At 33.1% G+C, this 13,466-nt stretch overlaps 10 non-coding genes across 10 annotated transcripts; all 10 read right to left on the reverse strand.

The window, feature by feature from the left end:
* Positions 1 to 505: 505 nt before the first annotated feature.
* TRNAR-UCU (transfer RNA arginine (anticodon UCU)) lies at positions 506 to 591 on the reverse strand. The gene is given in 2 exon segments: positions 506 to 541; positions 555 to 591. It is a non-coding gene; the product is annotated as a tRNA-Arg (tRNA).
* Positions 592 to 1,921: 1,330 nt separating this feature from the next.
* Positions 1,922 to 2,007, reverse strand: TRNAR-UCU (transfer RNA arginine (anticodon UCU)). Its single transcript is given in 2 exon segments — positions 1,922 to 1,957; positions 1,971 to 2,007. It is a non-coding gene; the product is annotated as a tRNA-Arg (tRNA).
* A 1,311-nt stretch (positions 2,008 to 3,318) lies between these two features.
* TRNAR-UCU (transfer RNA arginine (anticodon UCU)) lies at positions 3,319 to 3,404 on the reverse strand. The gene is given in 2 exon segments: positions 3,319 to 3,354; positions 3,368 to 3,404. It is a non-coding gene; the product is annotated as a tRNA-Arg (tRNA).
* A 1,123-nt stretch (positions 3,405 to 4,527) lies between these two features.
* On the reverse strand, positions 4,528 to 4,613 carry TRNAR-UCU (transfer RNA arginine (anticodon UCU)). Its single transcript is given in 2 exon segments — positions 4,528 to 4,563; positions 4,577 to 4,613. It is a non-coding gene; the product is annotated as a tRNA-Arg (tRNA).
* A 1,540-nt stretch (positions 4,614 to 6,153) lies between these two features.
* Positions 6,154 to 6,239, reverse strand: TRNAR-UCU (transfer RNA arginine (anticodon UCU)). The gene is given in 2 exon segments: positions 6,154 to 6,189; positions 6,203 to 6,239. It is a non-coding gene; the product is annotated as a tRNA-Arg (tRNA).
* A 1,540-nt stretch (positions 6,240 to 7,779) lies between these two features.
* On the reverse strand, positions 7,780 to 7,865 carry TRNAR-UCU (transfer RNA arginine (anticodon UCU)). Its single transcript is given in 2 exon segments — positions 7,780 to 7,815; positions 7,829 to 7,865. It is a non-coding gene; the product is annotated as a tRNA-Arg (tRNA).
* Positions 7,866 to 8,999: 1,134 nt separating this feature from the next.
* On the reverse strand, positions 9,000 to 9,085 carry TRNAR-UCU (transfer RNA arginine (anticodon UCU)). Its single transcript is given in 2 exon segments — positions 9,000 to 9,035; positions 9,049 to 9,085. It is a non-coding gene; the product is annotated as a tRNA-Arg (tRNA).
* A 1,135-nt stretch (positions 9,086 to 10,220) lies between these two features.
* Positions 10,221 to 10,306, reverse strand: TRNAR-UCU (transfer RNA arginine (anticodon UCU)). Its single transcript is given in 2 exon segments — positions 10,221 to 10,256; positions 10,270 to 10,306. It is a non-coding gene; the product is annotated as a tRNA-Arg (tRNA).
* A 1,330-nt stretch (positions 10,307 to 11,636) lies between these two features.
* TRNAR-UCU (transfer RNA arginine (anticodon UCU)) lies at positions 11,637 to 11,722 on the reverse strand. The gene is given in 2 exon segments: positions 11,637 to 11,672; positions 11,686 to 11,722. It is a non-coding gene; the product is annotated as a tRNA-Arg (tRNA).
* A 1,343-nt stretch (positions 11,723 to 13,065) lies between these two features.
* On the reverse strand, positions 13,066 to 13,151 carry TRNAR-UCU (transfer RNA arginine (anticodon UCU)). Its single transcript is given in 2 exon segments — positions 13,066 to 13,101; positions 13,115 to 13,151. It is a non-coding gene; the product is annotated as a tRNA-Arg (tRNA).
* Between the last annotated feature and the right edge of the window lie 315 nt (positions 13,152 to 13,466).

Below are 13,466 nucleotides of genomic sequence, written 5' to 3' on the forward strand. Positions count from 1 at the left end.
GTGCATATATTTGACAATCCAAATCACAACCAAACCAAAATACGAATTTAATTTACCAGCCCAAAACACAAAACAAATGAAAGTGCCCACCTTACAGTATGTTCAGAATACACTGTTAATCTAAGGGGACCAATTAATATTTTTTCCAGTATTGAAACATAGCACCAATGCTATACAAATATGCTTTGACCAATAGAATTGACACATTTTTGTAAAATATTCCATTATATTCAATTCCATTAAATGTAAATGAAAAATGAATCAATGTTGAGATTCAAATGGAAAATTTCCTGAATAGAAGGAAGTGCGCTGTAACCAGCTGAGATACATTCAAGATGGCAAGGCAGTAGTAATGAAAACTATGAATTTTTGTGAATAATTGTATTCACACAAGTATACATACACTTATGACTTACATTTTGTCAAATCTAAACATGTGTTTATTGCAAAATCAACAAAAACAGTTCCAAAATGTGGTAAATGCCCATGTAATGCATTACAAAAGTGACTCTGGTGGGACTCGAACCCACAACCTTTGAATATCTGCAATCACCTAGAAGTCCAATGCGCTATCCATTGCGCCACAGAGCCCATGAAAAGAAATACGCTAACACATAACCGAATGCACCTAATTCCATGCATATATTTTTGATCTATTTTTGTATAACGGTATCAGGAAGTTTTATATGGCTGAGTGTTTCTTCCTCATTGCAACTACATACATTTTCCAATTAATATGAATATCTGCAACCACCTAGAAGTCCAATGCGCTATCCATTGCGCCACAGAGCCCATGAAAAGAAATACGCTAACACATAACCGAATGCACCTAATTCCATGCATATATTTTTGATCTATTTTTGTATATCGGTATCAGGAAGTTTTATATGGCTGAGTGTTTCTTCCTCATTGCAACTACATACATTTTCCAATTAATATGAGGGTTTTCCAACATGTAAAAATGAACACCAACAAATGATCAAAATTAACATAATACACTAAAATAGATACATAAAAAGATACTTTTTGGCCACTGGTTCCCAATAGAGATGGGTGAAACTGGGTGTCTGAATTCAGAACCTGCCAGAAGCTTAATTCCAAAAACCAAATACAAAACCTAAACCCTTAAGATTTATAGAGCCAAAACCCAAACATTATTTAGCACCAAAATTAGAGCCTTATGCCGTGTTTTTATCTCCAGGGGTTTCTCACCCTATAAGTTTTATTTTTATCAAGTTTTTCCGCCATATTTTTTACTTTCTGAACTGTTTTTATGATCTTGCACTTCGTGTTAGCATTCTTAATGTTTTGTTACGCTATTTTACCATTTTCTTACCTATTTTTTCCACATGACTTAGGAAAATCAAACATCTAAAACAAACAAATTGAGCTTTTAAAAAAAAAAAAACAGAACCAAAATCGTGCATATATTTGACAATCAAAATCACAACAAAACCAAAATACGAATTTAATTTACCAGCCCAAAACACAAAACAAATGAAAGTGCCCAACTTTTGTTCAGAATACACCGTTAATCAAAGGGGATCAATTAATATTTTTTCCAGTATTGAAACATAGCACCAATGATATACAAATATGCTTTGACCAATAGAATTGACACATTTTTGTAAAATATTCCATTATATTCAATTCCATTAAATGTAAATGAAAAATGAATCAATGTTGAGATTCAAATGGAAAATTTCCTGAATACAAGGAAGTGCGCTGTAACCAGCTAAGATACATTCAAGATGGCAAGGCAGTAGTAATGAAAACTATGAATTTTTGTGAATAATTGTATTCACACAAGTATACATACACTAATGACTTAGATTTTGTCAAATCTAAACATGTGTTTATTGCAAAATCAACAAAAACAGTTCCAAAATGTGGTAAATGCCCATGTAATGCATTACAAAAGTGACTCTGGTGGGACTCGAACCCACAACCTTTGAATATCTGCAACCACCTAGAAGTCCAATGCGCTATCCATTGCGCCACAGAGCCAATGAAAAGAAATACGCTAACACATAACCGAATGCACCTAATTCCATGCATATATTTTTGATCTATTTTTGGATATCGGTATCAGGAAGTGTTATATGGCTGAGTGTTTCTTCCTCATTGCAATTACATACATTTTCCAATTAATATGAATATCTGCAACCACCTAGAAGTCCAATGCGCTATCCATTGCGCCACAGAGCCCATGAAAAGATATACGCTAACACATAACCGAATGCACCTAATTCCATGCATATATTTTTGATCTATTTTTGTATATTGGTATCAGGAAGTGTTATATGGCTGAGTGTTTCTTCCTCATTGCAATTACATACATTTTCCAATTAATATGAATATGAATATCTGCAACCACCTAGAAGTCCAATACTAAAATAGATACATAAAAAAAACCTTTTTGGACACTGGTTATCAAAAAAGATGGGTGAAACTGGGTGTCTGAATTCAGAACCTGCCAGAAGCTTAATTCCAAAAACCAAATACAAAACCTAAACCCTTAAGTTTTTTAGAGCCAAAACCCAAACATTATTTAGCACCAAAATAAGAGCCTTATGCCGTGTTTTTATCTCCAGGGGTTTCTCACCCTATCAGTTTTATTTTTATCAAGTTTTTCCGCTATATTTTTTACTTTCTGAACTGTTTTTATGATCTTGCACTTCGTGTTAGCAGTCTTAATGTTTTGTTACGCTATTTTACCATTTTCTTACCTATTTTTTCCACATGACTTAGGAAAATCAAACATCTAAAACAAACAAATTGAGCTTTTAAAAAAAAAAAACAGAACCAAAATCGTGCATATATTTGACAATCAAAATCACAACAAAACCAAAATACGAATTTAATTTACCAGCCCAAAACACAAAACAAATGAAAGTGCCCACCTTTTGTTCAGAATACACCGTTAATCAAAGGGGACCAATTAATATTTTTTCCAGTATTGAAACATAGCACCAATGCTATACAAATATGCTTTGACCAATAGAATTGACACATTTTTGTAAAATATTCCATTATATTCAATTCCATTAAATGTAAATGAAAAATGAATTAATGTTGAGATTCAAATGGAAAATTTCCTGAATACAAGGAAGTGCGCTGTAACCAGCTAAGATACATTCAAGATGGCAAGGCAGTAGTAATGAAAACTATGAATTTTTGTGAATAGTTGTATTCACACAAGTATACAGTACATACACTTATGACTTAGATTTTGTCAAATCTAAACATGTGTTTATTGCAAAATCAACAAAAACAGTTCCAAAATGTGGTAAATGCCCATGTAATGCATTACAAAAGTGACTCTGGTGGGACTCGAACCCACAACCTTTGTATATCTGCAACCACCTAGAAGTCCAATGCGCTATCCATTGCGCCACAGAGCCCATGAAAAGAAATCCGCTAACTCATAACCGAATGCACCTAATTCCATGCATACATTTTTGATCTTTTTTTGAATATCAGGATCAGGAAGTGTTTATATGGCTGAGTGTTTCTTCCTCATTGCAACTACATAAATTTTCCAAGTAATATGAGGGTTTTCCAACATGTAAAAATGAACACCAAAAAATGATCAAAATGAACATAATACACTAAAATAGATACATAAAAAGACCCTTTTTGGACACTGGTTATCAAAAAAGATGGGTGAAACTGGGTGTCTGAATTCAGAACCTGCCAGAAGCTTAATTCCAAAAACCAAATACAAAACCTAAACCCTTAAGTTTTTTAGAGCCAAAACCCAAACATTATTTAGCACCAAAATAAGAGCCTTATGCCGTGTTTTTATCTCCAGGGGTTTCTCACCCTATCAGTTTTATTTTTATCAAGTTTTTCCGCTATATTTTTTACTTTCTGAACTGTTTTTATGATCTTGCACTTCCTGTTAGCATTCTTAATGTTTTTTTACGCTATTTTACCATTTTCTTACCTATTTTTTCCCCATGACTTAGGAAAATCAAACATCTAAAACAAACAAATTGAGCTTTAAAAAAAAAAAAAACAGAACCAAAATTGTGCATATATTTGACAATCCAAATCACAACCAAACCAAAATACGAATTTAATTTACCAGCCCAAAACACAAAACAAATGAAAGTGCCCACCTTACAGTATGTTCAGAATACACCATTAATCTAAGGGGACCAATTAATATTTTTCTCAGTATTGGAACATAGCACCAATGCTATACAAATATGCTTTGACCAATAGAATTGACACGTTTTGTAAAATATTCCATTATATTCAATTCCATTAAATGTAAATGAAAAATGAATCAATGTTGAGATCCAAATGGAAAATTTCCTGAATACAAGGAAGTGCGCTGTAACCATTCAAGATGGCAAGGCAGTAGTAATGAAAACTATGAATTTTTGTGAATAATTGTATTCACACAAGTATACATACACTTATGACTTAGATTTTGTCAAATCTAAACATGTGTTTATTGCAAAATCAACAAAAACAGTTCCAAAATGTGGTAAATGCCCATGTAATGCATTACAAAAGTGACTCTGGTGGGACTCGAACCCACAACCTTTGAATATCTGCAACCACCTAGAAGTCCAATGCGCTATCCATTGCGCCAGAGAGCCAATGAAAAGAAATACGCTAACACATAACCGAATGCACCTAATTCCATGCATATATTTTTGATCTATTTTTGGATATCGGTATCAGGAAGTGTTATATGGCTGAGTGTTTCTTCCTCATTGCAATTACATACATTTTCCAATTAATATGAATATCTGCAACCACCTAGAAGTCCAATGCGCTATCCATTGCGCCACAGAGCCCATGAAAAGATATACGCTAACACATAACCGAATGCACCTAATTCCATGCATATATTTTTGATCTATTTTTGTATATTGGTAACAGGAAGTGTTATATGGCTGAGTGTTTCTTCCTCATTGCAATTACATACATTTTCCAATTAATATGAATATGAATATCTGCAACCACCTAGAAGTCCAATACGCTATCCTTTGCGCCACAGAGCCCATGAAAAGAAATACGCTAACACATAACCGAATGCACCTAATTCCATGCATATATTTTTGATCTATTTTTGTATAACGGTATCAGGAAGTTTTATATGGCTGAGTGTTTCTTCCTCATTGCAACTACATACATTTTCCAATTAATATGAAGGTTTTCCAACATGTAAAAATGAACACCAACAAATGATCAAAATTAACATAATACACTAAAATAGATACATAAAAAGATCCTTTTTGGCCACTGGTTCCCAATAGAGATGGGTGAAACTGGGTGTCTGAATTCAGAACCTGCCAGAAGCTTAATTCCAAAAACCAAATACAAAACCTAAACCCTTAAGATTTATAGAGCCAAAACCCAAACATTATTTAGCACCAAAATTAGAGCCTTATGCGTGTTTTTATCTCCAGGGGTTTCTCACCCTATCAGTTTTATTTTTATCAAGTTTTTCCGCTATATTTTTTACTTTCTGAACTGTTTTTATGATCTTGCACTTCCTGTTAGCATTCTTAATGTTTTTTTACGCTATTTTACCATTTTCTTACCTATTTTTTCCCCATGACTTAGGAAAATCAAACATCTAAAACAAACAAATTGAGCTTTAAAAAAAAAAAAAACAGAACCAAAATTGTGCATATATTTGACAATCCAAATCACAACCAAACCAAAATACGAATTTAATTTACCAGCCCAAAACACAAAACAAATGAAAGTGCCCACCTTACAGTATGTTCAGAATACACCATTAATCTAAGGGGACCAATTAATATTTTTCTCAGTATTGGAACATAGCACCAATGCTATACAAATATGCTTTGACCAATAGAATTGACACGTTTTGTAAAATATTCCATTATATTCAATTCCATTAAATGTAAATGAAAAATGAATCAATGTTGAGATCCAAATGGAAAATTTCCTGAATACAAGGAAGTGCGCTGTAACCAGCTGAGATACATTCAAGATGGCAAGGCAGTAGTAATGAAAACTATGAATTTTTGTGAATAATTGTATTCACACAAGTATACATACACTTATGACTTAGATTTTGTCAAATCTAAACATGTGTTTATTGCAAAATCAACAAAAACAGTTCCAAAATGTGGTAAATGCCCATGTAATGCATTACAAAAGTGACTCTGGTGGGACTCGAACCCACAACCTTTGAATATCTGCAACCACCTAGAAGTCCAATGCGCTATCCATTGCGCCACAGAGCCAATGAAAAGAAATACGCTAACACATAACCGAATGCACCTAATTCCATGCATATATTTTTGATCTATTTTTGGATATCGGTATCAGGAAGTGTTATATGGCTGAGTGTTTCTTCCTCATTGCAATTACATACATTTTCCAATTAATATGAATATCTGCAACCACCTAGAAGTCCAATGCGCTATCCATTGCGCCACAGAGCCCATGAAAAGATATACGCTAACACATAACCGAATGCACCTAATTCCATGCATATATTTTTGATCTATTTTTGTATATTGGTATCAGGAAGTGTTATATGGCTGAGTGTTTCTTCCTCATTGCAATTACATACATTTTCCAATTAATATGAATATGAATATCTGCAACCACCTAGAAGTCCAATACGCTATCCTTTGCGCCACAGAGCCCATGAAAAGAAATATGCTAACACATAACCGAATGCACCTAATTCCATGCATATATTTTTGATCTATTTTTGTATAACGGTATCAGGAAGTTTTATATGGCTGAGTGTTTCTTCCTCATTGCAACTACATACATTTTCCAATTAATATGAAGGTTTTCCAACATGTAAAAATGAACACCAACAAATGATCAAAATGAACATAATACACTAAAATAGATACATAAAAAGATCCTTTTTGGCCACTGGTTCCCAATAGAGATGGGTGAAACTGGGTGTCTGAATTCAGAACCTGCCAGAAGCTTAATTCCAAAAACTAAATACAAAACCTAAACCCTTAAGATTTATAGAGCCAAAACCCAAACATTATTTAGCACCAAAATTAGAGCCTTATGCGTGTTTTTATCTCCAGGGGTTTCTCACCCTATCAGTTTTATTTTTATCAAGTTTTTACGCCATATTTTTTACTTTCTGAACTGTTTTTATGATCTTGCACTTCGTGTTAGCATTCTTAATGTTTTGTTACGCTATTTTACCATTTTCTTACCTATTTTTTCCACATGACTTAGGAAAATCAAACATCTAAAACAAACAAATTGAGCTTTTAAAAAAAAAAAACAGAACCAAAATCGTGCATATATTTGACAATCAAAATCACAACAAAACCAAAATACGAATTTAATTTACCAGCCCAAAACACAAAACAAATGAAAGTGCCCACCTTTTGTTCAGAATAAACCGTTAATCAAAGGGGACCAATTAATATTTTTTCCAGTATTGAAACATAGCACCAATGCTATACAAATATGCTTTGACCAATAGAATTGACACATTTTTGTAAAATATTCCATTATATTCAATTCCATTAAATGTAAATGAAAAATGAATTAATGTTGAGATTCAAATGGAAAATTTCCTGAATACAAGGAAGTGCGCTGTAACCAGCTAAGATACATTCAAGATGGCAAGGCAGTAGTAATGAAAACTACGAATTTTTGTGAATAGTTGTATTCACACAAGTATACAGTACATACACTTATGACTTAGATTTTGTCAAATCTAAACATGTGTTTATTGCAAAATCAACAAAAACAGTTCCAAAATGTGGTAAATGCCCATGTAATGCATTACAAAAGCGACTCTGGTGGGACTCGAAGCCACAACCTTTGAATATCTGCAACCACCTAGAAGTCCAATGCGCTATCCATTGCGCCACAGAGCCCATGAAAAGAAATCCGCTAACTCATAACCGAATGCATCTAATTCCATGCATACATTTTTGATCTTTTTTTGAATATCAGGATCAGGAAGTGTTTATATGGCTGAGTGTTTCTTCCTCATTGCAACTACATAAATTTTCCAAGTAATATGAGGGTTTTCCAACATGTAAAAATGAACACCAAAAAATGATCAAAATGAACATAATACACTAAAATAGATACATAAAAAGACCCTTTTTGGACACTGGTTATCAAAAAAGATGGGTGAAACTGGGTGTCTGAATTCAGAACCTGCCAGAAGCTTAATTCCAAAAACCAAATACAAAACCTAAACCCTTAAGTTTTTTAGAGCCAAAACCCAAACATTATTTAGCACCAAAATAAGAGCCTTATGCCGTGTTTTTATCTCCAGGGGTTTCTCACCCTATCAGTTTTATTTTTATCAAGTTTTTCCGCTATATTTTTTACTTTCTGAACTGTTTTTATGATCTTGCACTTCGTGTTAGCAGTCTTAATGTTTTGTTACGCTATTTTACCATTTTCTTACCTATTTTTTCCACATGACTTAGGAAAATCAAACATCTAAAACAAACAAATTGAGCTTTTAAAAAAAAAAAACAGAACCAAAATCGTGCATATATTTGACAATCAAAATCACAACAAAACCAAAATACGAATTTAATTTACCAGCCCAAAACACAAAACAAATGAAAGTGCCCACCTTTTGTTCAGAATACAGCGTTAATCAAAGGGGACCAATTAATATTTTTTCCAGTATTGAAACATAGCACCAATGCTATACAAATATGCTTTGACCAATAGAATTGACACATTTTTGTAAAATATTCCATTATATTCAATTCCATTAAATGTAAATGAAAAATGAATTAATGTTGAGATTCAAATGGAAAATTTCCTGAATACAAGGAAGTGCGCTGTAACCAGCTAAGATACATTCAAGATGGCAAGGCAGTAGTAATGAAAACTATGAATTTTTGTGAATAGTTGTATTCACACAAGTATACAGTACATACACTTATGACTTAGATTTTGTCAAATCTAAACATGTGTTTATTGCAAAATCAACAAAAACAGTTCCAAAATGTGGTAAATGCCCATGTAATGCATTACAAAAGCGACTCTGGTGGGACTCGAAGCCACAACCTTTGAATATCTGCAACCACCTAGAAGTCCAATGCGCTATCCATTGCGCCACAGAGCCCATGAAAAGAAATCCGCTAACTCATAACCGAATGCATCTAATTCCATGCATACATTTTTGATCTTTTTTTGAATATCAGGATCAGGAAGTGTTTATATGGCTGAGTGTTTCTTCCTCATTGCAACTACATAAATTTTCCAAGTAATATGAGGGTTTTCCAACATGTAAAAATGAACACCAAAAAATGATCAAAATGAACATAATACACTAAAATAGATACATAAAAAGACCCTTTTTGGACACTGGTTATCAAAAAAGATGGGTGAAACTGGGTGTCTGAATTCAGAACCTGCCAGAAGCTTCATTCCAAAAACCAAATACAAAACCTAAACCCTTAAGATTTTTAGAGCCAAAACCCAAACATTATTTAGCACCAAAATAAGAGCCTTATGCCGTGTTTTTATCTCCAGGGCTTTCTCACCCTATCAGTTTTATTTTTATCAAGTTTTTCCGCTATATTTTTTAGTTTCTGAACTGTTTTTATGATCTTGCACTTCGTGTTAGCATTCTTAATGTTTTTTTACGCTATTTTACCATTTTCTTACCTATTTTTTCCCCATGACTTAGGAAAATCAAACATCTAAAACAAACAAATTGAGCTTTAAAAAAAAAAAAAACAGAACCAAAATTGTGCATATATTTGACAATCCAAATCACAACCAAACCAAAATACGAATTTAATTTACCAGCCCAAAACACAAAACAAATGAAAGTGCCCACCTTACAGTATGTTCAGAATACACTGTTAATCTAAGGGGACCAATTAATATTTTTTCCAGTATTGAAACATAGCACCAATGCTATACAAATATGCTTTGACCAATAGAATTGACACATTTTTGTAAAATATTCCATTATATTCAATTCCATTAAATGTAAATGAAAAATGAATCAATGTTGAGATTCAAATGGAAAATTTCCTGAATAGAAGGAAGTGCGCTGTAACCAGCTGAGATACATTCAAGATGGCAAGGCAGTAGTAATGAAAACTATGAATTTTTGTGAATAATTGTATTCACACAAGTATACATACACTTATGACTTACATTTTGTCAAATCTAAACATGTGTTTATTGCAAAATCAACAAAAACAGTTCCAAAATGTGGTAAATGCCCATGTAATGCATTACAAAAGTGACTCTGGTGGGACTCGAACCCACAACCTTTGAATATCTGCAATCACCTAGAAGTCCAATGCGCTATCCATTGCGCCACAGAGCCCATGAAAAGAAATACGCTAACACATAACCGAATGCACCTAATTCCATGCATATATTTTTGATCTATTTTTGTATAACGGTATCAGGAAGTTTTATATGGCTGAGTGTTTCTTCCTCATTGCAACTACATACATTTTCCAATTAATATGAATATCTGCAACCACCTAGAAGTCCAATGCGCTATCCATTGCGCCACAGAGCCCATGAAAAGAAATACGCTAACACATAACCGAATGCACCTAATTCCATGCATATATTTTTGATCTATTTTTGTATATCGGTATCAGGAAGTTTTATATGGCTGAGTGTTTCTTCCTCATTGCAACTACATACATTTTCCAATTAATATGAGGGTTTTCCAACATGTAAAAATGAACACCAACAAATGATCAAAATTAACATAATACACTAAAATAGATACATAAAAAGATACTTTTTGGCCACTGGTTCCCAATAGAGATGGGTGAAACTGGGTGTCTGAATTCAGAACCTGCCAGAAGCTTAATTCCAAAAACCAAATACAAAACCTAAACCCTTAAGATTTATAGAGCCAAAACCCAAACATTATTTAGCACCAAAATTAGAGCCTTATGCCGTGTTTTTATCTCCAGGGGTTTCTCACCCTATAAGTTTTATTTTTATCAAGTTTTTCCGCCATATTTTTTACTTTCTGAACTGTTTTTATGATCTTGCACTTCGTGTTAGCATTCTTAATGTTTTGTTACGCTATTTTACCATTTTCTTACCTATTTTTTCCACATGACTTAGGAAAATCAAACATCTAAAACAAACAAATTGAGCTTTTAAAAAAAAAAAAACAGAACCAAAATCGTGCATATATTTGACAATCAAAATCACAACAAAACCAAAATACGAATTTAATTTACCAGCCCAAAACACAAAACAAATGAAAGTGCCCAACTTTTGTTCAGAATACACCGTTAATCAAAGGGGATCAATTAATATTTTTTCCAGTATTGAAACATAGCACCAATGATATACAAATATGCTTTGACCAATAGAATTGACACATTTTTGTAAAATATTCCATTATATTCAATTCCATTAAATGTAAATGAAAAATGAATCAATGTTGAGATTCAAATGGAAAATTTCCTGAATACAAGGAAGTGCGCTGTAACCAGCTAAGATACATTCAAGATGGCAAGGCAGTAGTAATGAAAACTATGAATTTTTGTGAATAATTGTATTCACACAAGTATACATACACTAATGACTTAGATTTTGTCAAATCTAAACATGTGTTTATTGCAAAATCAACAAAAACAGTTCCAAAATGTGTAAAATGCCCATGTAATGCATTACAAAAGTGACTCTGGTGGGAGTCAAACCCACAACCTTTGAATATCTGCAACCACCTAGAAGTCCAATGCGCTATCCATTGCGCCACAGAGCCCATGAAAATAAATACGCGAACACATAACCGAATGCACCTAATTCCATGCATATATTTTTGATCTATTTTTGTATATCGGTATCAGGAAGTGTTATATGGCTGAGTGTTTCTTCCTCATTGCAATTACATACATTTTCCAATTAATACAGTATGAATATGAATATCTGCAACCACCTACAAGTCCAATACGCTATCCTTTGCGCCACAGAGCCCATGAAAAGAAATACGCTAACACATAACCGAATGCACCTAATTCCATGCATATATTTTTGATCTATTTTTGTATAACGGTATCAGGAAGTTTTATATGGCTGAGTGTTTCTTCCTCATTGCAACTACATACATTTTCCAATTAATATGAGGGTTTTCCAACATGTAAAAATGAGCACCAACAAATGATCAAAATTAACATAATACACTAAAATAGATACATAAAAAGACCCTTTTTGGCCACTGGTTCCCAATAGAGATGGGTGAAACTGGGTGTCTGAATTCAGAACCTGCCAGAAGCTTAATTCCAAAAACCAAATACAAAACCTAAACCCTTAAGATTTATAGAGCCAAAACCCAAACATTATTTAGCACCAAAATTAGAGCCTTATGCCATGTTTTTATGTCCAGGGGTTTCTCACCCTATCAGTATTATTTTTATCAAGTTTTTCCGCCATATTTTTTACTTTCTGAACTGTTTTTATGATCTTGCACTTCGTGTTAGAATTCTTAATGTTTTGTTACGCTATTTTACCATTTTCTTACCTATTTTTTCCACATGACTTAGGAAAATCAAACATCTAAAACAAACAAATTGAGCTTTTAAAAAAAAAAAACAGAACCAAAATCGTGCATATATTTGACAATCAAAATCACAACAAAACCAAAATACGAATTTAATTTACCAGCCCAAAACACAAAACAAATGAAAGTGCCCACCTTTTGTTCAGAATACACCGTTAATCAAAGGTACCAATTAATATTTTTCCAGTATTGAAACATAGCACCAATGCTATACAAATATGCTTTGACCAATAGAATTGACACATTTTTGTAAAATATTCCATTATATTCAATTCCATTAAATGTAAATGAAAAATGAATCAATGTTGAGATTCACTTGGAAAATTTCCTGAATACAAGGAAGTGCGCTGTAACCAGCTAAGATACATTCAAGATGGCAAGGCAGTAGTAATGAAAACTATGAATTTTTGTGAATAGTTGTATTCACACAAGTATACAGTACATACACTTATGACTTAGATTTTGTCAAATCTAAACATGTGTTTATTGCAAAATCAACAAAAACAGTTCCAAAATGTGGTAAATGCCCATGTAATGCATTACAAAAGTGACTCTGGTGGGACTCGAACCCACAACCTTTGAATATCTGCAACCACCTAGAAGTCCAATGCGCTATCCATTGCGCCACAGAGCCCATGAAAATAAATATGCTAACACATAACCGAATGCACCTAATTCCATGCATATATTTTTGATCTATTTTTGTATATCGGTATCAGGAAGTGTTATATGGCTGAGTGTTTCTTCCTCATTGCAATTACATACATTTTCCAATTAATATGAATATCTGCAACCACCTAGAAGTCCAATGCGCTATCCATTGCGCCACAGAGCCCATGAAAAGAAATACGCTAACACATAACCGAATGCACCTAATTCCATGCATATATTTTTGATCTATTTTTGTATATCGGTATCAGGAAGTGTTATATGGCTGAGTGTTTCTTCC

This window comes from Ascaphus truei, chromosome 1, assembly GCF_040206685.1.
Source record: "Ascaphus truei isolate aAscTru1 chromosome 1, aAscTru1.hap1, whole genome shotgun sequence".
Lineage (NCBI taxonomy): Eukaryota > Metazoa > Chordata > Amphibia > Anura > Ascaphidae > Ascaphus > Ascaphus truei.